Source organism: Mobula hypostoma, chromosome 2 (genome assembly GCF_963921235.1).
Source record: "Mobula hypostoma chromosome 2, sMobHyp1.1, whole genome shotgun sequence".
In the NCBI taxonomy this organism is placed as follows: domain Eukaryota; kingdom Metazoa; phylum Chordata; class Chondrichthyes; order Myliobatiformes; family Myliobatidae; genus Mobula; species Mobula hypostoma.
The window spans coordinates 70,460,356-70,483,592 of NC_086098.1; the positions used below are offsets into that span (position 1 = coordinate 70,460,356).

Consider the following 23,237-nt stretch of genomic DNA (forward strand, 5'->3'; position numbering starts at 1 on the left):
CTGATTGATTTAGAAATTTTGCTGCAGCAATATTTCAACTGTTATGCTTAAATTCTTTTTAAAATCTTAATATTCCAATATTTGGGTAATAATTATCATAAATTTTCAAAGACGGAAACTATGCAGTGCAGTTTCTAATAATGAGCTACAGTATATAGCAATGGCCCTAAAATTGTGCTATGATATAGTTTAAATTCTAGTTTATTGCCATGGGCATACATAATCAGGGTATAAATGTCACGAAAATTTGTTTCGTTTCTTGCAACAGCAACACAGTATGTTACAATCATGATGGACATAAATCAGAATCAGGTTTAATATCACCAGCGTATGTTGTGAAATTTGTTGTGTGACGGCAGTACATTGCAGTACATATTAATATATGCGGGGGGTGTGTGTGTGTGTGTGTGTGTGTGTGTGTGTGTGTGTGTGCAATAGCGCCATCTTTCAAATATCTTGGGAGCATTCTCTCTGAGGATAGCGGCATTGACAACGACATCCAGAGCTGCATTAAGCAGGCATCAGCTGCCTTTGGGAGACTTTGGCATAGAGTCTTTCAGAACAGGAGTCTTCGTCCCTCCACAAAGGTCGCTACATACCAAGCAGTCTCTGTCACCACCCTCCTTTACAGCTGTGAAGCTTGGGTAACCTGCAGCCGTCACATCAAGTCCTTGGAGCACTTCCACATAAGCTGCTTCCAGCGCATCCTGGGAATTACCTGGCATGAGCGGGTGCCTCACACTGAAATACTTGTAAAGACCGACTACTGGAGTATTGAGGCCATGATCACCCAGCATCAGCTGCAGTGGCTGGGGCACGTGATAAGAACGGCCCCATGTCAGCTACCCCGCAGAGTGTTATAGTGTTATACGGCCAGCTACATCATGATCGACGCTCAGCTGGAGGGCCGAAGAAGCGCTATAAGGGTCAGATGAAGAATGTTTTAAGGAAGTGCAAGATCAGACCCGAGGACCTGGAAAATGTTGCTGCTGACCGTACCACTTGGCAACAGCTGTGTAGGGATGGGGTTCATATTCTGGAGATGGAAAGAACAACCAGGAGACAGCAGAAGACAGCCAGTAGTGCAAAAAGAGTAGTGAGGTCGCGTTCATGGGTTCAATGTCCATTCAGGAATCTGATAGCACAGGGGAAGAAGCTGTTTCTGAATCATTGAGTATGTGCCTTCAGGCTTCTGTACCTCCTCCATGATGGTAGTATTGAGAAGAAAGCATGTCCTGGAGTCCTTCATGATCATTTCTTGAAGATGTCCTGGGTGCTGGGGAGGCTTGAGCCAATGATGCAATTGACTGAGTTTACAACTTTTTGTAGTTTATTTTAATCCCGTGCAGTGGCTCTCACATACCAGATGGTGATGCAGGCGGTCAAAATGTTCTCCATGTTGCATCTGCAGAGATTTGCAAGTGTCTTTGGTGACATACCAAATTTCCTTAAACTCCTAAGGAAATATAGCTGCTGTCATCCCTTCCTTCTAAATGCATCAATATGTTGGGTCCAGGATAGATCCTCAGAGATGTTGACACCCAGGAATTGAAATATCTCATACTTTCCACCTCTGATCCCTCTGTGAGGATTAGTACATGTTCACTCATCTTACCCTTTCTCCTCAAACCATTCTTTAGTGTTAAATCATTTCTTTAGTCTTACTGATGTTGAGTGCAATGTTAGTGCTGCAACACCACTCAACTAGCTGATATATCTCACTCCTGTATGCCCTCTCGTCACCATCTGAAATTCTACCATCAGTAGTTGTGTCATCAGCAAATTTATAGATCAGATTTGAGCTGTGCCTAGCCACACAGTCATGGGTGTAGAGAGAGTAGAGCAGTGGCCTAAACACACTTCCTTGAGGTGCACCAGTGTTACATAAACTTAAATTAATTTGTACTTATACATAACCTACTCAACAAAATAAATGAAAATAAACATAGAGACACTTGTAGAAGTTGAGGAAAAAATTCCTGAGGTAGAACTAAAATTTTTCAGATCAGTTCAAGAACCACATGACAGTAGGGGACAAGATCACGTGACATAGGCAACATGCCCATTTGTAATTGTATGACAGTGTAAAAAATTGAAACTAACATCTACCTTCGATTAAGAGAGGAAGAATGCCAGATAAAGATATTTGTGCTGTAATAACTCATAGCACATATATGGAAGTGGACTGACAAATTAACCTGAAGGATAGCTGATGAAAATGGGTCAAAAGTCATCCTTAGGGCAGCACTGATCAATCTATGACTGACAAAACCCAAAAAAGATGGACTTCGTGTGGAAGATCTAACTCAAATTTGATGCAATTCAGGGTGAGGAAAAAATTAGCCTCAGATATTGTTAGATTACTGCGTCAAAAAGAAGCAATTCATCTATAATTAAATGATTAAATAAAACTCACCTGAACTTAAGAATTAATGATAGTTATGAAGAATGTCAATGACTCTAAATTAAAATTAAATGGTCAGAGGGATTTAAATGAATACACTTAAAAGCTGGTTATTGAATTATAATATAAAACTATGATATAATGATCTACACAACTGAGGCAACATGGTAGCTTAGACGTCAGCACAATGCTTTACAGTACCAGCCAACCAGATTCATTTCCTGCTGCTGCCTGTAAGGAGTTTGTATGTCCTCTCCGTGGCCATGTGGGATCCTCCAGGTACTCCTGCTTTCTTCCACAGTCCAAAGACATACTGGTTGGTAGGTTATTTGGTCATTGTAAATTGTCCTGTGATTAGGTTAGGAGTTGCTGTACAGCATAGCTCGATGGGCCAGAAGGACCTATTCAATGCTGTATCTCGATAAATAAACTAAAAACTGGAAAACAAAAAGGGTCATAAAGATTAAGTTGGAGTTTGAGAGCTTCTTCAGAGTAAGACACTTCTTGATTCCCTAAATCCAAGGGTTATCTTTTGTTTGCAATTAACTCGTGGATCCCATGATCACCCCTGTGAAACCAGCTGAAGTGTTTTCTGGCTGAGAACACAAGGGTTTCTTCAGAAATCCTAATTACGTTGAGTTCCAAGAGGTCCCTGGTGGCTCCCATTGGTGTAGGAAGTGGGTGGGGGGATGGGAGTGCAGCAGGATTGTGATGGTCAAGTACCTGTGCGGAATTGTCTTAATAGATGCATCTCTGCAGGGTCATTTGTCACTTTCAGCGTGACTCTTTCTAATCAGCAAGTTTTGATATCAATTAAGAAAGGGATTCCATGTGAAAGAGGCACTATATGTGATTAACAAAGAAAGTACAAGATAATATTAAATTAAAAACTAGAGTGTACAGTACATGGTGGCAATGACTAGTGGTAGGTCAGAGGGGTTTAAAGAATCTAGCAGCAGAAAACCAAAAAGCTCTTAAGAAGAGAACATTTTTATGTGAGCTTTTTGGTTTTCAGCTGCTAGATCCTTTAAACTTGAAAATATTCATATCGTAATTAGAGATTCTATAGATATAGAACAGATAAACCACTTTGGATGGGGATGACCTAGCAGAGGAAAGTTACTGCAGTCATGTCTCTGGCACTGAGTCTGGCTCTGTATCTCAGAAAGAAAGGGAGAAGGAGACGAGGTGAGCTGTGGTGATAGGGGATTCATTAGTAAGGGGAACAGAAAGGAGGTTTGTGGATGAGAACAACGCTTCCAGTGGTATGTTGCCTCCCTTGTGCCAGCATATGGAACATCTTAATCGAGTCCTCAGCATTCTTAAGTGCGAGGGTCAACAGCCAGAGGTCGTGGTCCATATAGGTACCATTGACATAGGTAGGAAGAGTGATTAGGTTTTGCAAAGTGAGCTCAGGGAGTTAGGTGCTAAGTTAAAGGACAGGACCTCCAGCTTTGTGATCTCAGGATTGCTACGCATGTGTTGTGCTAGTGAGGCCAGAAATCAAATGATCATACAGTTTAATGTGTGGGTAAGGAGTTGGTGTACGAGAGAGGGCATCAGAATTTTGGATCATTGGATTCTCTTCCAGTGAAGGTAGGACTTGTATAGGAGAGACATTTGTGCCTAAACTGGAGGGGGCTAATACCTTAGCAGGAAGGTTTACTGTTGCTGCACAGGATGGGGTTTAAACTAGAGTTGCGGGCGGTGGAAACCAGAGTGCCAGAACAAATAGTGGAGAAGTTGTGGAGAAAGTTGTTCTTAAGATTTCTGACAAAGTTAGGAATCAAAACATTGAGCATATTCAGTATTCTGGGGTTCCATTGTTTCAGACACGACAGAGTGGGAAGGATTAAAGGGGGCAGTGGTGCATTACTAGTCAGAGAAAATGTCATGGCAGTGCTCTGTCAGGACAGACTGGAGAACTTGTCTGGTGAGGCTTTGTGGCTGAACTGATGAATAAGAAATGTATGACCACATTAACGGGGCTATGGTATACACAATAGCCCATGGGATTTAGAGGAACAAATCTGCAGAAATCACAGACTGTTGCAAGAAATGTAAGATTGTTATAGTAGCTGATTTTAACTTACCACATATTGATTGGAACTACCGTAATGAAAAAGTTCTAAATGGGATAGAGTTTGTCAAATATGTTCAGGAAAGTTTCCCTAATCAGTACATAAAAGTCACAACAAGGGAGTGTGTGATACTTGATCTACTATTAGGGAATAAGACAGGGCAGGTGACAGAGGTTTGTGTAGGGAAACACTGTACATCCAGTGATCATAATGACATTATTTTCAAAGTAAATATGAAAAAAGACAAGTCTGGTTTGCTGTTGATATTCTAAATGGGAAAAAGGCCGATATTGCTAGTATCAGAAAAGATAGGGCAAGTGTGGTTTGGGACTTGTTTTCTGTCAGGAAGCCTTCAAATGTGAAATTCTGAGAGTACAAAGTTGTACATGCCTTTCAGAATAAAAGGTAAAGATAACATGTTTAGAGAGCCTTGGTTTTCAAGAGACATTGAGACCCTGGTTAAGAAAAAAAAGGAGGTGCATAGCAGGTATAGGCAGGTGGAAAATAATCAAGTACTTGAGGAAGACAGGAAATGCAAGAGAACACTTAAGAAAGAAATCATCATCATCATCATCAGGTGCCACGCCCAGTTTGAGCTTTGACTGCCATGGCCCACACACTCCTATTTCGGGTTAAGTGGATCAGTTCATTGGTATTCATTTCCAGTTCTCTGGCTGCTGTTTGCATCATCATTTGTCTTTGTCTTCCTCTTGCTTTCTTCTCTTCAATCTTTCCCATAATTACCGTGCATTCTAACTCCTCTTTCCTAATCACATGTCCAATGAAGTCATGTTGCCTTTTCATGATCTCATACGTTATTTCTCTTTTCGTGCTTGCTCTGTTCATGACATCCTCATTAAATATTTGTTTCATCTATGATATTCTTTGCATCCTCCTCAAAAACCACATCTCTGCTGCTTCAATTCGTTTCATCATGTTACTAGATATTGTCCAACATTCTGAGCCATATAACATAACTGGATAAACGTAACATTTCAGTGTTCTGACATGGGTTGTCATGCCTAGTTTAGTGTTGGTCAGTATACTCTTCATTCTCGATAATTTGCAACTGTATTTACTCAGGAGACAGACACAGTGTCTCTATAAGTGAGGCAAAACAATATTAAGATCATGGACCCTATACAGATTACAAAGGAGGAAGTGTCACAAGGATTATTATGGAAAATCTTCCTTCCAAATGCAATAAGCGCATACAAAAGTTCATCTCTGTGTGACATAAGAACACGCATCATAGTACAATAATCTGTTTTATTATTTCATACATTATTATTGCACATTATTGCAAATTATAGTACATTGGTAAATTATTATTGTGTATATTATTATTCTATTATTACTTAAGTCTGCACATTGCTAAAGTGTGTTTAAATGTTGCTGCTGTAACAAAAGAATTTCCCTCTCAGCATCAATAAAGTATTATTATTATTATTAGGTGAGGCACTGGAGGATTGGAGGATAGCTAATGTTGTTCTGCTGTTCAATAAAGGCTCTAAAAATAAACCAGGAAATTATAGGCTGGAGAGCCTGACATCAGCAGTGGGAAAGTCATTGGAAGGTATTCTACAAGACTGGATATATGAGTATTTGGGCAGAGCTGGACTGATTAGGGATAGTCAGATGACCTTGTGCATGGTAAGTCATGATTAACCAATCTTATAGTGTTTTTCTAGGAAATTATGAGGAAAGCTGACAAGGTTCTCCATGGAAGGTTGGTAAAGAATGTCAGTCATTTGGTATTCAAGATGAGGTAGTAAATTGGATTAGATATTGGCTTTGAAGGAGAAGCCAGAGAGTGGTAGCAGATGTTTGACCTGGGGCCTGTGACTAGTGGAGTTCCACAGGGATCAGTGCTAGGTCCATTGTTGTTTGTCATCTATATCAATGATCTGGATGAGAATGTGGTCAACTGGATTAGTAAATTTGTGGATGACACCAAGACTGGAAGTGTAGTGGACAGCGAGGAAGACAATCACAGCTTGCAGTGGGATCTGGACCAGCTGGAAAATCTTTGCTGAAAAATGAAAAATGGAATTTAATGCAGACAAGTGTGAGATGTTGCACTTTGGTAGGACCAACCAGGATAAGTCTTACACAGTGAACATTAGGGCACTGAAGTGTGCAGTAGAACAAAGGGATCTGGGAATACAGGTCCATTAATTCATTGAAAGTGATAGGGTCCTAAAGAAAGCTTTGGTACATTGACCTTCATAGATCAAAGTATTGAGTATGAAGTCGTATAAGATGTTGTTGAGGCCTAATTTGGAGTATTGTATGCGGTTTTGGTCACCCACCTACTAGACAGATGTAAATAAGGATGAAAGAGTAGAGGGAAAATTAACAAGTATGTTGCTGGGATTGGAGGACCTGAGTTATAAGAAAAGATTGAATAGGTCAGGACTTTATTCCTTAGAACATAGATGATTGTGAGGAGATTTCACAGAGGTATTTAAAACTATGAGGTGTATAGCAATGCAAGCAGGTAATTTCCACTGAGGTTGGGTAGGACTACAACTCAAGTTCACGTGATGAAAAGTGTAAGGGAGGGGAGTCTTCATCACTCAGAGGGTCATGAGAGTGTGGAATGAGCTGTTAGTGCGAGTGGTGCATGTAAACTTGATTCCATCATGGCTAATCCAATTTTCCTCTCAGCCCCAATCTCCAGCCTTCTCCCCGTATCCCTTCATGCCCTGGCCAATCAAAAATTTGTCAGACAGTGCCTTAAATATACATAAAGACTTGGACACCACAGCTGCCTGTGGCAAAGCATTCCACAGATTCACCACTCTGGCTAAATAAATTCCTCTGCATCTCAGTTTTAAAAGGACATTCCTCTGTTCTGAGGCCATATCCTCTAGTCTTAGACTCTACTAACATAGGAAATATCCTTTCTACATTCACTCTATTAAGGCCTTTCACCACTCAATGGGTTTCAATGAGGTCACCCTTCATTCTTCTGAATTCTGGTTAATACCAGCCCAGACCATCAAAAGTTCTTCATATAACAAGTTATTCAATCCTGGAATCATTTTCATGAACCCCCTTTTAACCTTCTGCAGTTTCAGCACAAGCTTTCTAAGATAAGGGGTCCAAACCTGTTCACGATATGCCAAGTGAGGTCTCACCAGTTCTTTATAAAGTTTCAACATTACATCCTCGCATTTATATTCTAATTCTCTTGAAATAAATGCTAACATTGCATTTGCCTTCCTCACCACAGGTTAACCTGAAAATTAACCTTTAGGGAATCCTACACAAGGACTCCCAAATCCCTTTGCACTTCAGTATTTTGTATTTTCTCTCCATTTAGGAAATAGTTAACCCTTTCATTTTTTCTACCAAAGTGCATGACCATACACTTCCTAACACTGTATTTCATCTGCCATTTCTTTGCCTATTCTCCTAATCTGTCTAAGTCCCTCCGTAGTCTCTCTACTTCCTCAAAACTACCTGCCCCTCCACTTATCTTCATATCATCCGCAAACTTTGCAATAAAACCATCAATCATCCAAATTATTGACATATAGTGTAAAGAGAACTTGTCCTAACACAGACCACTGTGGAACACCACTAGTCACTGGCAGCCAGCTAGAAACGGCTCTCTATATTCCCACTCTTTGCCTCCTGCCAATCAGCCACTGCTTTATCTATGCTAGAATCTTTCCTAGAATACCATGTAGTATTTTGTTAAGCAGCCTCATGTGTGGCACCTTGTCAGAGGTCTTCTGAAAATCCAAGAACACAACATCATCTGATTCTCCTTCATCTGTTCTGCTTGTTGATTCTTCAAAGAATTCCAACAGATTTTTCAGGCAAGATTTTCCCTTGAGGAAACCATGCTGTCTACAGCCATTTTTATCATGTGCCTCTAAGTATCCTGAGACCTCATCCTTAATAACTGACTCCAACATCTTCCCAACCACTGAAGTCAGACTAACTCTCCTATAGCTTCCTTTCTTCTGCCTCTCTCTCTTCTTGAAGAATGGAGTGACATTTGCAATTTTCCAGTCTTCCAGAATCATGCCAGAATCTAGTGATACTTGAAAATATCATCTTGAAAGATACTTGAAAGTATTGACCGGAATCCTGGTGCAGGTTGATAGGAGATGGCGGTTTAAATGATTCAACACAGACTAGATGGGTCAAAAGGCCTGTATCTGTGCTGTACTTTTCTATAACTCTATGACTCTATATATAAATAGGAGGGAGCATCTGAGATAAATGCGGACCTCCTCGGAATGAGGTTTGTAAATTGTTAACAACAATCGAAGAAATGGCAGACACATTGAATAAATTGCATCAAAAGGCAGACTCATTGAATAATTTGCATCAATCTTCTCCGAGGAAGTCATTGCTAATACCCGTTATGAATCATGAAGACTAATTTCAAATAACATGATAAAGATTACAAAAATTCAATTGGAAGGGGTAAAGTATTTGAGCAATTGAGTATTTGAACGTGGTTAATCTACCAGATCATAATTGTCTGCTCCAAAGAGTTCTAAGGAAGTGGATGCAGAGATATTGGAGCCAGTGGTTGACAATTCTCATAACTCACACACTAAGAAGATTGGAAAACAGCAAATGTCATCGCCTTGATCAAAAGGAAGGATGTTAGAAAGCTGGGAACTATAGTCCAGAGAGTTTAACAGTATTGTTGGCAAAATTCTAGTCCATTTTTAAAAGAGAACTAGCTAATCATTTAGCAAAAATGAACACGACTAAACCTAAATAATATTTCACAAATTTGCTTTAATTCTTTGAGGATGTAAAAGAGTGAGTTGGAGTTTGTAGATACAAAATAAACTGCAGACGCTGGGGTCAAAGCAACACTCACAACATGCTGGAGGAACTCAGCAGGTCGGGCAGCATCCGTAGAAAAGATCAGTCGATGTTTTGGGCCTGAACCCTTCATCAGGACTGTAGAGGGAAGGGGCTTCCCTTCCTCTGCCCCTTCCCTCTACAGTCCTGACGAAAGGTTCCGGCCCGAAACGTCGACTAATCTTTTCCACGTATGCTGCCCGACCTGCTGAGTTTCTCCAGCGTGTTGTGAGTGCTGGAGTCTGTGGATGTTGTGCACTTAAATGTCTTAAGGCATTTTACAAGTGCCATGTAAGAGGCTAATGCACAAATTCAAAGCCTAAGGCATCAGAAGAAGTGTTTCGGAATTGATGGAAAATTGGCTGTCTTGAAGATAGAGGCAGCAAATCTTTTTTTCCACTGGTAAGTAAAACTAGAGTTAGCAAACTAAGCCTCAAGATTCAGTGGAGTAGATTTAGGACTGAGATGAGCACATTTTCCTGTGTAATTCTCTGAACAAGAAAGCAGTAGAGGCTAACTCATTAAGACACAGTTACATATATTTTTGCACAGCTGGGGAATTAAGGGGTTATAGTGTGTGATAGTTCACTTTCCAGGGTCCATGACGCTTATTACTAACTTCAGCTTTCTAGAACAAAAGCATGATCTTTTGAAATGTTCAGAGTTATTTTTGACAATGTTAAATGTTGAACCCATAGTCCTTGCTTAGCTCCATGAAAACAAGTAAACAGTGAGTTCTTGTAGCCCCTTGTTTAATCAATATATTACAATGAGATTACGTTAACAGGCCTGCGTCAAAACAGACAACACCAACCATGTGGGAGGAGAAGATGGAGGCACAACGCAGCACACGCAGCCGTTCCAAATGATATCGATATGTGTTAACTAGGGGGCCATGCACAATCCTGATTTGATGGAGACAGCCGTGAGAAGCACGGAGGAACACCTGGAGAAACTTCTGAAATGCCTGCTTCGCTGCCGCTGGTACTGTGCGATCGAGAATCTCCGGAGGGGAAGGCCCCAGATCCTCGGCTTTGCCTATTGCCTGTTGCTGGGGCTGGGATCGAAGCAATCGGCAGAGATGGTGCTCGGTGCCGGAGGCTCAGAGTTTTCAGATGGACTCGGAGTCGGACTGTGGTTGGATGCTTCCAGGTTCCAGGATGCTGCATCAGCAAGTTTGCGGCGCTGGAGGTTCACCGTCTGCGTGAGATGATGGGACTTTCGAGAGACTTTGAAACTTTTACTGTGCCCATGTTCTGTTCTTATCAAATTACGGTATTGCTTTGCACTGTTGTAACTATATGTTATAATCATGTGGTTTTTGTCAGTTTTTAAGTCGGTTTGTCATGTGTTTCTATGATATTCTGGAAAAACATTGTATCATTTCTTAATGCATGCATTACTAAAGGACAATAAAAGAGGACTGTGTGTCCTCATAATCTAATAATCTAATCTAATGTTATTTGCACCGTTGTGACTAATTTTATGGAAGCTTGCAGACCAGACTGATTTACTAAATTAGCACATAAAGCACGGTCTTGGGTAGAGATGATCAGACAATTCTTGGGATATTTATGCACTCAAGAGAGTCATCACTGTCAGCATTAATTTTGGGTGTCTGTGATCTGTCCCAAGAAGCTTTTAGTCCATCTGTGTGAATTATTTTGTCCCAGAGAAGTTATCTGAAAACATCACATATGAATAATGTCAACGAGCAGCAAAACAAATAGTGGGTATTGGTTGCTAGACCTCACTACGGAGATTAGACAGAAAAGTAAGCTAGTCTTGGAAGAATGGGTTGATACAATATAACGGCCTTACAGCTAGGGTACATGTGGAAAGTTATAAAGGCTTTAAGGACAGTGAACCGAATTCCACCACAAGGGAAAAAGCAGGTAGGTGGAGTTGAGACCACGGTCAAATCAGTCATGATCTTATTGAATGGTGGAGCATACTTGACAGACCAGATGGCCAATTCCTGTTTTTATTTCTTATACAGTATGTAAAACAGCTTAAAAGCTCCACAACTATTCATTGCTTACATTAACAACCTGGAGGAAGGAACAATATCTAAGTTTTCTAAATTTTCTGATGATATAAAAAGTCAGGAGGGCAAAATTTGATAAAGATACTCTGATTCTACATCACAATACATTGTGAGTCTCTAAAGTGGTGAAGTCACTTGTTCCAGAAGACTGGGAAACTGTTTCTGAAATGGAGAGATGAATGCAAGTGAGCAAGTACTGAAAGAGCTAACTGTCTAGTACCTGAATCACAAAAACACCAGGCAGGTTCATCAAGTAACTAAGAAGGCAAATGATATATTGACCTTCATTGAAAAGGTGTTGGGGTTTGTTGTAATTGTGAGGCTGCACCTGAAATATTAGTGCAGTTTTGGTCATCTTACGTAAAGGAATGTAGAGTAACATTGACTTATTCATGAGATGATTGTCACACCGAGACAGACTAAATAGCTTGGGTTTGTATTGCTTGGAATTAAGAAAAATGAGGGGTAATCTACAAACATGCAAGATCCTAAGGGACGAAGACAGAGTAGATGTTAGGATGTTTTCACTATGGAAGACTCCATTTCCAATAGTAAAAACATTCCCCAACATCCACCCTGTCATGTAGAAGTTGACAGGACATAATTATGAGAAATTTTAAAAAAGAGGTGAAACTGTGAATTTTCTGACCTGGCGAGTGGTGAAGCTGGATCATTAGAAACATTTAAAACAGAGGTGGATAAATATATGGCACAGGAGAAGAGTTAAGGTCAACATAGATCAACTATGATTATACTGAATAGTGGGGTAGGCTTAAGGAGCTTCATGATCCCTTACTCCTACTTTCTTGCACTCCTGTGTCTCTCCAGAAGGAGGTTTTTATTTGTGCCTGACTCAGGGCACTGATATCAATGTGAAAACATCTGTGATAGCAGAGTAGGGTTCAGTCTGTCATTATTCATGCTGTTCATAGATACCTTGACATTTCCAGTCCTAAAATTCACATTGTGGAGGAGGAGAGGGGTAGGGGAGGGGAGTGTAACTGATTTAATATATGATCATTGCATACAAAGATGGTGTTAAGATGGCACTGGCGACATATGTCGACATTCTGTGGGCAACTCAGAAAACTACTTTTTCAAGTTTATAAAGGGTAAAAGAAAGTTGAGGGTAGATATAGGATCAACAGAAAATGAGGCTGGAGATATTGTAATGAGAGACGCAGAGATGGCAGAGGAACTGAATGCATATTTTGCATCAGTCTTCACAGTGGAAGACATCTGTAGTATACCGAACATTCAAGAGTGTCAGGGAAGTGAAGTATGTGCAGTGAAAATTATGACTGAGAAGGTGCTCAGGAGGTTTACTGGTCTGAGGATGCATACATTTCCTGGACAGGATGGAATGCACCCTTGGGTTCTGAAGGAAGTAGCTGGAGAGATTGCGGAGGCATTAATAATCATCTTTCAAGAATTGATACATTCTGGCATTGTACCGGATGACTGGAAAATTGCAAATGTTACTCCGCTACTTAAGAAGGGTGGGATGCAGTAGAAAGAAAACTATAGACCTAACAGGCCTGACATTAGTGGTTGGAAGTTGTTGGAATCGATTGTTAGGGATGAGATTATGACGTACCTGGAGGCACATGATAAGATAGGACAAAGCCAGCAAGGTTTCCTGAGAGGAAATTCCTACCTGACTAACCTACTGCAATTTTTTGAGGAAACTACAAGCAGGATAGACAAAAGAGATGCAGCAGATGGGGTGTACTTGGATTTTTAGAAGGCCTTTGACAAGGTGCCACACATGAGGCTGCTAAGCAAAATCAGAGCCCATGGAATTATCGGAGAGTTACTAGCATGGGTGGAGCATTGGCTGATTGGCAGAAAACAGAGTGGGAATAAAAGGATCCTATTCTGGCTGGCTGCTGGTTACCAGTGGGGTTCCACAGGGGTCGGTGTTGGGACCCCTGCTTTTTACGATATATGTCAATGGTTTGGACTATGAGATTAATGGATTTGTAGCTAAATTTGCCGATGATACAAAGATAGGTGGAGGAGCAGGTAGTGTTGAGGAAACAGAGAGCCTGCAGAGATATTTAGATAGTTTAGGGAAATGGGCAAAGAAGTGGCAAATGAAGTATATTCTTGGAAAGTGTATGGTCATGCACTTTGGTGGAAGAGATACACGGGCAGACTATTATTTAGATGGGGAGAGAATTCAAAATGCAGAGATGCTAAGGGACTCGGGTGCCCTTGTGCAGGATACCCTAAAGTTTAACCTCCAGGTTGAGTGAGTGGTGAAGAAGGGGAATGAAATGTTGGCATTCATTTCTAGAGGTTTAGAATATAAGAGCAGAGATGTGATGTTGAGGCTCTATAGGGCATTCGCGAGACCACACTTGGAGTATTGTAAACACGAGGAATTCTGCAGATGCTGGAAGTTCAAGCAACACATATCAAAGTTGCTGGTGAACACAGCAGGCCAGGCAGCATCTCTAGGAAGAGGTACAGTCGACGTTGCAGGACGAAGGGTCTCAGCCTGAAACATCGACTGTACCTCTTCCTAGAGAGGCTGCCTGACCTGCTGCATTCACCAGCAACTTTGATGTGTGTTGCTTGGGGTATTGTATGCAGTTTCAGCCTTTTTTATTTTTGAAAGGGTATACTGACATTGGAAAGGGTCCAGAGAAGATTCATGAGAATGATTCCAGGAATGAAAGGTTTACTGTACGAGGAACCGGCAGCTCTTGGGCTGTATTGCCTGGAGTTCAGGAGAATGAAGGAGGATTTCATAGAAACATTTTGAGTGTTAAAAGGCCTGAACAGATTAGATATGGCAAAGTTATTTCCCATGGTAGGGGAGTCTAGGACAGGAGGGCATGACTTCAGGATTGAAGGACGTCCATTTAGAAGAGAAATGTGAAGAAATTGCTTTAGTCAGCGGGTGGTAAATCTGTGAAATATGTTGCCATGAACAGCTGTGGAAGCCAAGTCATTGGGTGCATTTAAGACAGAGATAGATAGGTTCTTGATTAGCCAGGGCATTAAAGGGTATGGGAAGAAGGCAGGGGACTGGGGATAACTGGAAGAATTAGATCAGTCCATGACTGAATTGTGGTGCAGACTTGATGGGCTGAATGGCCTACTTCTGCTCCTATAACTCATGATCTTGTGGTCTTAACGACTAGACATTCTACTAGATATACTTCTTCTGAACTATGATCACTGCAAGCCACAGCCTGTAATTTTTCTTTAAGCAATATCCTTTTGAACCATCTAAATGAACTAACAATTTTAGATTCTCCTGAAGAAGGTAGCGAATTTGACTCTTGGGAATGCAAGTGTGGCTCCTTGAAGATGAAAGTTAGCCATCACTGGGGTGGACTTCAAGGCAGATTATAACATCAAGGCCTGAGAGCAGAAAATGAACTGGTGTTCAGCCCCACCAGTCCTTGCCAGCCAAGTTCCCTCACATGATACCACCCCCTCTGCCTGTGAGACCCATCTCCCACTCTTCTCACTACTATCATCGGGCAGGAATACAGGAGTCTTGGATCCCACACTACCAGGTTCAGGAGCAGTTGTTGCCTTGCAGCCATCAGAGTCCTGGACTGGCTTCACTTGCATCAGCGTTGAATGGATTCCACAGCCTTTCGGGGAGTCTGCAGCTCATGTTCTATGTCTGATTTGTTTACATTTTATTATTTGCCCAATTTGTCCTCTTTTTCTCATTGGATGTTTGTCAATTATTGTTGTGTGTGGTTTTTCATAGATTCTATTTGTTTCTTTGTTTTGGGGGTGCCTGCAAGAAGATGAATCTCAAGGTTACACTCTGATAATAATTTTACTTTGAACCCACAGATCTCAGAGTCAGAGACTGACTTTATGGTAGGAGACCAGTCTCTACAGCATGGACACTGACACAGAATCACACACACAGAATCACACACACACACACACACACACACACACACACAGGCACACACGTAGAATCCTGTCAGGATGCACATGTTGGCACACATATAGATGAACTTGTTACATTGCTCTCCCTAAACCCCTGACCACTCTCACCCTTGATCCTTTCCAAATGCTAGAGAACAGACTGCATGCAACATACATCAGGATCTCCCGCTCCCCCTCCCACTTTCAAATCTCTTACTAACTCTTCCTTCAGTTAGTTCTGACGAAGGGTCTCAGCCTGAAACGTCGACTGTACCTCTTCTAAAAGGTGCTGCCTGGCCTGCTGCGTTCACCAGCAACTTTGATGTATGTTGCTTGAATTTCCAGCATCTGCAGAATTCCTGTTGTGAACAGATTGCATTGTATGTCTGACTGAAGTTAAGCTCTGCTAAGTGTGATGACTATATAGTCTTCATTTTTTGGAAAGCTTTTTTCACCATCGCTATTCTGTGTGTGATATCTGTGTCGCACCTGCCGTCACTCGTTATTAGGCTGCCAAGATATCTGAATTTGTTAACTTGTTTGATGTTTGTATTTCCAATCTTGATCACACATTGTGGGATGTTCGTCTTTCTGGAGATGACCATGCTTTCTGCCTTCTTGGTGTTGATTGAGCTGCCTTCAGTAACTGAGGCATATAAACATGGCAGAACTTTACAAAGCATTGGTTTACTTATTGATTTAGACACATCTGCAGCGTAGTTCTGGTTGCCAGACTAGAGGAAAAGTGTGACTATATAGGTATATAAACTATTGTGGCAAGCATTTGGTTCATAGTGACATTCGAGGAAGCAGCATTAACTCAACAACTGTTTTATTGTGATAAACAAAAGAGACCGGACACCATGACCAGGAGAGTGAACCCAACCATGCAGACAGGGAAGGTGACCATCTCACACCCTGGTTACAGCCAAGGTAACCTACAAATACACAAGCCAATAACTGTATAACTCAAGCAAAAATGTAACAATAAGTGAACTGGAACTCCCAGTAATTCCACAAAAGCATTTAACACAAGAACAATAACCAGTGCTGGTTATTAGAAATGCAGGGGCCTGTTGTCAACCACGCCCCCACCCCCACCCAGAGTATCACAATAGGGTCAGCTGTCCTTGGCAACCCCAGAGCCCATAACAAAGTCAACACTGCCGCCCGGGGCACTGGGGGGTTCTGGAGGCCCTGTTACTGTGAGGCAAGAGGCAGGGCACCTGAGTGTCAGTTCCTTCCTCCAGCATATGTGGGTTAGTGCTGGCTAAGGATCAACATGGTGCCAGCTGGTCCCGGTACAGCACGACTGCCTTGCGCCACTCTGGCAAACGCACCCAATATACCACACTGGAGATGTGGTCAAGCACCTCTCCTGTTCCCCCTCCCCCCACCATTTCTAGTGGCTTCCTGGCTTCACAGCCTGGGAGATCGGTCATTCTTCCGAGAGGGGCAATAGACTCGTACTAGGATCCCCACCTATTACACTGCTGCATTGGCGGCCCAGCCCCTTCTGGGCTAAGCAAGGGTCGCAGCAGTATATGAACAGCTCCACATCCTGCCTGTACTGTAGAAGCGTTCGCAGAAGCTGCCCAACTTCGTTGCAACTCTAGAATGGCGGGCCCCCACCAGCCTGAGTACTGCCCGCAACACCGTGGCGCGGAGCCCCCAGAGGTTCACCAGCTGCAAGAGGTGTCTGTCAACTACCACTGCCGGAACAGCAACCCATCACGCACCTCCAGTGTTCCCCACGACGAGCATAGAGCTTCGGCTTCAGTTACCATCAGGGTAACCCACAAATACACAAACAAATAACTGTATAACCCAAACTAAAATCTAACAATAAAAGAACTGGAACTTTCCACCATAATCCCACAAAAGTATTTTAACAGAACATCACTAAACGGTACTGATCATTAGAAATGCAGGGGCTGACTGTCGACCATGCCACCCCCACACCCCCTTCCCCCGCCCCCGCCAGCGTCACAATATGATGAATATGGATTAGGGTAAGTAGCAGGAAACTTTTTGTTGTACAGTGGTATCTAAAAGTAGATACATCGGTTTAACATAAGAAATAGGAGCAGGAGTAGGTCATTTCTCTCTCATTCAATAAGATCATGGCTGATTTGACCATGGACTCACCTCCACCTACCTGGCTTTTCCCCATAACCCCTAATTTCCTTACTATGCATAAAGCAAAGGCAAAAAAGTTTAGAGGGAATCTGAAGAAGAATCCTCGCAACTAGAGGTAGCTGTACTTTGAATTCATTGTCTGGATGGGTGGTGGAGACAGAGACTCTCACAATATTGAAGTATGCAGAAGAAGTGCCATCAAATAGGAGGCTATGAACCAAGTGTACTGTAAATGGGCTAAGTATAGATAAGTACTTAATAATTGATATGTTTTTATTTGGCCAGAAGGTCTGTATCTGAGCTGTACAAGAAAATATTCTGCAGTGATTACAGACAAGTTGGAAGCCAGGACTGGATAACATTGGAATATTGTTTTTTATTAGATTTGTTATCAATAAAGAGATGTACATGTCAACATAACTTACATCATACCAGGTGTGTATTACATTGTGGATGATGATGAGACTCCTTTAAAAAGGTCAATGATGTCCCTTGGTAAATGAGACCTGAATCACATAACTTCATCCTGAGAGTTGAGCAGAATTACTGCTAGTTATTGACTTAAGCAGTGAATATCAATATTCACAAGTGTCCAGGGAACTAAAACGTTACTTCATTCTCTCGCCATTGCTACATGCTCACAACCACAGAGCTGTTCCCTGGATGTGTTAGATGCTTCCTGCATGTTACAGAGGAGACAATGATAGCACCTTCTGATTGGTGGACTGAGGGCTTGAAACTGGAAGGTCAAGAGGGATTGGATTGCTGATAGAAGACAGAACGTGCACTAATTAAATCAGTTTCTTCAAAAATGTACCACCATTCACCATGCATCACTCATCAGTGACCAGTGATTAGTGTTAGTGCTATGCATTGTTTATAAGTTATACCTGAGATATCTCTATCATTACTATAAATTCATTTCCAAGATTTGCAGTTTACTTGTCTAATTATACTTGCTAAAATGTTCTGCTTGTTACATGGCACAGCCGTTTGTTTCTATCCCATTTATTTTGCTGTTCTCATGCCATGTGTGCACAGCTCGGAAATTATCATTACCTTTTTAAATAGTACCAATCACTTTACCAGCAAAACTAGCTTCAAAATATTAATTTTCTTAAATGCAAAGAGAACTGTTATTAAGACTGCTCCAATTTGAAGTATAAGTTCATAGGTCCTGTTCCTATAATTCACAAACTATCAGTTTATATCAGTGAAATTTATACATTTCAACTGGAGTATTGTGAATGAAGGTTATAGCCCATGAATTACTGCCACTGATTAGAGTAGTAGTAGTAGTAGTCATACTTTATTGATCCTGGGGGAAATTGGTTTTCGTTACAGTTGCACCATAAATAATTAGATAGAAATAAAACCATAAATAGTTAAATAATAATATGTAAATTATGCCAAGAAATAAGTCCAGGACCAGCCTATTGGCTCAGGGTGTCTGACCCTCCAAGGGAGGAATTGTAAAGTTTGATGGCCACAGGCAGGAATGACTTCCTATGACGCTCTGTGTTGCATCTCGGTGGAATGAGTCTCTGGCTGAATGTACTCCTGTGCCCACCCAGTACATTATGTAGTGGATGGGAGACATTGTCCAAGATGGCATGCAACTTAGACAGCATTCTCTTTTCAGACACCTCATGTGAGAGTCCAGTTCCATTCCCACAACATCACTGGCCTTACGAATGAGTTTGTTGATTCTGCTGGTGTCTGCTACCCTCAGCCTGCTGACCCAGCACACAACAGCAAACATGATCGCACTGGCCACCACAGACTCGTAGAACATCCTCAGCATCATCCGGCAGATGTTAAAGGACCTCAGTCTCCTCAGGAAATAGAGACGGCTCTGACCCTTCTTGTAGGCAGCCTCAGTGTTCTTTGACCAGTCCAGTTTATTGTCAATTCGTATCCCCAGGTATTTGTAATCCTCCACCATGTCCACACTGACCCCCTGGATGGAAACAGGGGTCACCGGTACCTTAGCTCTCCTCAGGTCTACCACCAGCTCCTTAGTCTTTTTCACATTAAACTGCAGATAATTCTGCTCACACCATGTGACAAAGTTTCCTACCGTAGCCCTGTACTCAGCCTCATCTCCCTTGTTGATGCATCCAACTATGGCAGAGTCATCAGAAAACTTCTGAAGATGACAAGACTCTGTGCAATAGTTGAATTCCCAGGTGTAAATGGTGAAGAGAAAGGGAGACAAGACAGTCCCCTGTGGAGCCCCAGTGCTGCTGATCACTCTGTCGGACACACAGTGTTGCAAGCACACATACTGTGGTCTGCCAGTCAAGTAATCAAGAATCCATGACACCAGGGAATCATCCACCTGCATCGCTGTCAGCTTCTCTCCCAGCAGAGCAGGGCGGATGGTGTTGAACGCACTGGAGAAGTCAAAAAACATGACCCTCACAGTGCTCGCTGGCTTGTCCAGGTGGGCGTAGACATGGTTCAGCAGGTAGACGGTGGCATCCTCAACTCCTAGTCAGGGCTGGTAGGCGAACTGGAGGGGATCTAAGTGTAGCCTGACCATAGGCCGGAGCAGCTCCAAAACAAGTCTCTCCAGGGTCTTCATGATGTGGGAGGTCAATGTCACCGGTCTGTCGTCATTGAGGCTGCCGGGGCACAGCGTCTTCAGCACAGGGACGAGGCAGGACGCCTTCCACAGTACAGGAACCCTCCGGAGCATCAGGCTCAGGTTGAAGACATGGCGAAGTACTCCACATAGCTGAGGGGCACAGGCTTTGAGCACCCTGGTACTGACACCATCCGGTTCTGCAGCCTTGCTTGGGTTGAGATGTTTCAGTTGTCTTCTCACCTGTTCAGCTGTGAAGCCCACCGTAGTGGTTTCATGTAGGGAAGGGGTATAGTCATGAGAGCAGGGTGGGGGACTGTGAGGAGGGATTGGAGGGGAGAGTGGAATATGTGTTGGTTGGGGACCGACAACAGATGACTCATGTGGGGGATGGGCAGGGGCCGCAATGTTAAATCTGTTAAAGAACAGGTTAAGTTCATTGGCCCTGTCCACACTGCCTTCAGCTCCTCTGTTGCTAGTTGGCCGGAACCCAGTGATGGTCCTCATCCCACTCCAGACCTCTCTCATGTTGTTCTGCCGGAGTTTCCACTCAAGGTTCCTCCTGTACCTGTCTTTAGCCTCCCTGATCCTGGCTTTCAGGTCCCTCTGTATTGCCCTCAGCTTCTCCCTATTTCCATCTCTAAACGCCCTCTTTTTAGCATTCAGGATGTCCTTAATGTCCTTTGTTACTCATGGCTTGTTATTTGAATAACAAAGGACAGTTCTTGTTGGAACATTGCAGTCCACACAGAAGTTGATGTAATCAGTGATACACTCTGTGAGCCCATCAATATCCTCTCCATGTGGCTCACAGAGTGCCTGCCAGTCTGTCACCTCAAAACAACCCTGGAGCGCCTCATAAGCCTCCTCCAACCATTTCCTCACTGTCCTCGAGGTTGCAGGTTTACTCTTCACCAGAGGCACGGAGCAGGGTTTTAGATGCACCAGGTTGTGACCTGACCTTCCCAATGGGGGGAGGGGAGAGGAGCTGTATGCATCCTTAACGTTAGCGTACATCAAATCCAGAGTCCTCTCCCCTCTGGTTGTACAGCTGACATACTGCGTGAAGTTGGGCAGTGTTCTAGCCATGGTAACCTGGTTGAAGTCACCCGAGATGGTAATGAGGGCACTCGGGTGCTGGGTTTGTAGTCTGGCTATGACGGTGTAAATGATGTTACACGCCGATGTCGGGTTGGCAGAGGGAGGGATGTTCACAACAACCACAATTGCATGTGAGATTTCGTTTGGCAAGTAATATGGCTGGAATCCAACAGCAAAAAGTTCACTATCCGGGCTACAAACACGTTCCTTGATCGTAGTATGACCAGGATTGCACCATCTGTTGTTTACCGAAACGCAAGCCCACCTCCTTTACGCTTACCGTTCTCAGTGCAATTCCAGTTAGCTCGAACGGTCTAGGAACCCACTATGGAAATGCTTTGATTGGGTGAGATAGAGATACATTGCATGAATATATGTGACATTACTCAGTCTGATATTTCAATACAGGTGTCAAACCATCTAGCAATGCAGTAGCAGATGCAGGAATGACAAATTAATATATAATGTTTCAATGTTGACATATCAATAGTATTTCCTAGGTTAAATTTTTCAAGCCGATCTATTGAAATGAATTATGACTAACACACTTATTGGGAAAAGAAGTTGTCAGCACTGTTCTCCAGATGCTGCATTCTTTTTCATTCAGTATAAGAGCTTGCTATCTTACAGGAAGCTCCTGCAGAATAAAGTCCTGTAAATGGAATAATTTGTCTGTTCCATAACAGAAGCTGTGAGCACTGATCAATGACACCAGTACTAACTGAATTGTTACAATCAATGGAACATTTCATAAATTGAATCATCAAACCTTTACCAGCAGAATAAAAAGATCAAAAGCAAGCTATCTCTCATTTGTGACGAAAAATGTTATTTTATAGAAAGAGAAGTCAAGAAATTTATGGTGGATTCACTGCCAGTCAGAGATAATGCAAAATTACCTGCAGATGCTTCACGATTGAGTACCAATGGAGCTTCTCACAGGCTTTAATAGAAATTGATGGGATTTCCACATGAAGATGACTGGAAGCAGATGTTTACATTTATTCCTTTCTCCTCTGAATTTCTGCTGATGACCTGCAGAGCCTTTAACAAAAATTCAAGGCCACAACAACAGTATAGAAAAATACCAGTCAAAAGGCCATTAAATCTAAGGTGAAATATAGCTTTGTGAACTATGAGTTGTGTATACAGTATGTGAGTGCATGCTCCCAGCTGCTGAAGTTAGAAAATCTCAGCAGTGGTTATCATTGTTTTCCTTCAATATTATGAATGGAGATTCACAGGGTGTATTTTTCAATTGAAACATCAGCAATTTCTAGTGGAACCACTGGCATTTAGGCAGTAAATCCAGGACTTCTGCACTTGTACTCCCATATGCAGAAGTCCCAAATTATACTGGCAGGTTTGGAAGACCTCCCATAGAATTCAGTGCTGGAATCCGGCCATCTGAAATTCTCAGGTATTATACTACAGAAATCCTACCTCAAGTGAGACGGGGCGGATAATCACAGCTCCAATGAGAATGATGGGAATTTTAAGGTTATGGTGGAAAGAGTCAAGGAGTGAGGTAAGATTTTTAAAAAATACTTCACTTCTTTTTAATTATCAATTATATTTAGTTTTGTTATGGCCAGAAAAGGTTTTTAATTTTTTTCTTTATTAATATAAAAAATTTAAGTTTGAACCATAGAACATTACAGCACAGAAACAGGCCTTTTGGCCCTTCTTGGCTGTGCCGAACCATTTTTCTGCCTAGTCCCACTGACCTGCACCTGGACCATATCCTTCCATACACCTCTCATCCATGTACCTGTCCAAGTTTTTCTTAAATCTTAAAAGTGAGCCCACATTTACCACTTCATCTGGCAGCTCTTTCCACACTCCCACCACTCTGTGTGAAGATTGGCACTAACCATGCAGTTGAGGTAAATGTGGTTATATGGGAGCAGGTGATAGAGATTCTGGAATGGAAGACATTTGATTGATGTGTGAGGAAAGGTTTGACAGGTCAGGCTACTGTTCACTGGATTATAGATCTTTTTTAAGCATGACAAAGTTCTGAAGGTGATTAACAGGATGGATATTGAAAGGATGATTCCCCTCCTGGGGAATCTAGATGCAAGATGCATAGTTACAGAATGTCTATTTAATGTAGAAATGAGGTGAAATCTT

General features: G+C 42.2%; 1 long non-coding RNA gene across 1 annotated transcript in view; it reads right to left on the minus strand.

Moving 5' to 3' along the window:
- LOC134358821 (uncharacterized) overlaps window positions 1-23,237 on the minus strand; it is a 149,299-nt gene that overhangs the window by 117,604 nt on the left and 8,458 nt on the right. Inside the window, exon 3 of the long non-coding RNA XR_010020960.1 lies at window positions 22,004-22,148. This is a non-coding gene — a long non-coding RNA (uncharacterized LOC134358821). The remainder of the gene's footprint in view (window positions 1-22,003; window positions 22,149-23,237) is intronic.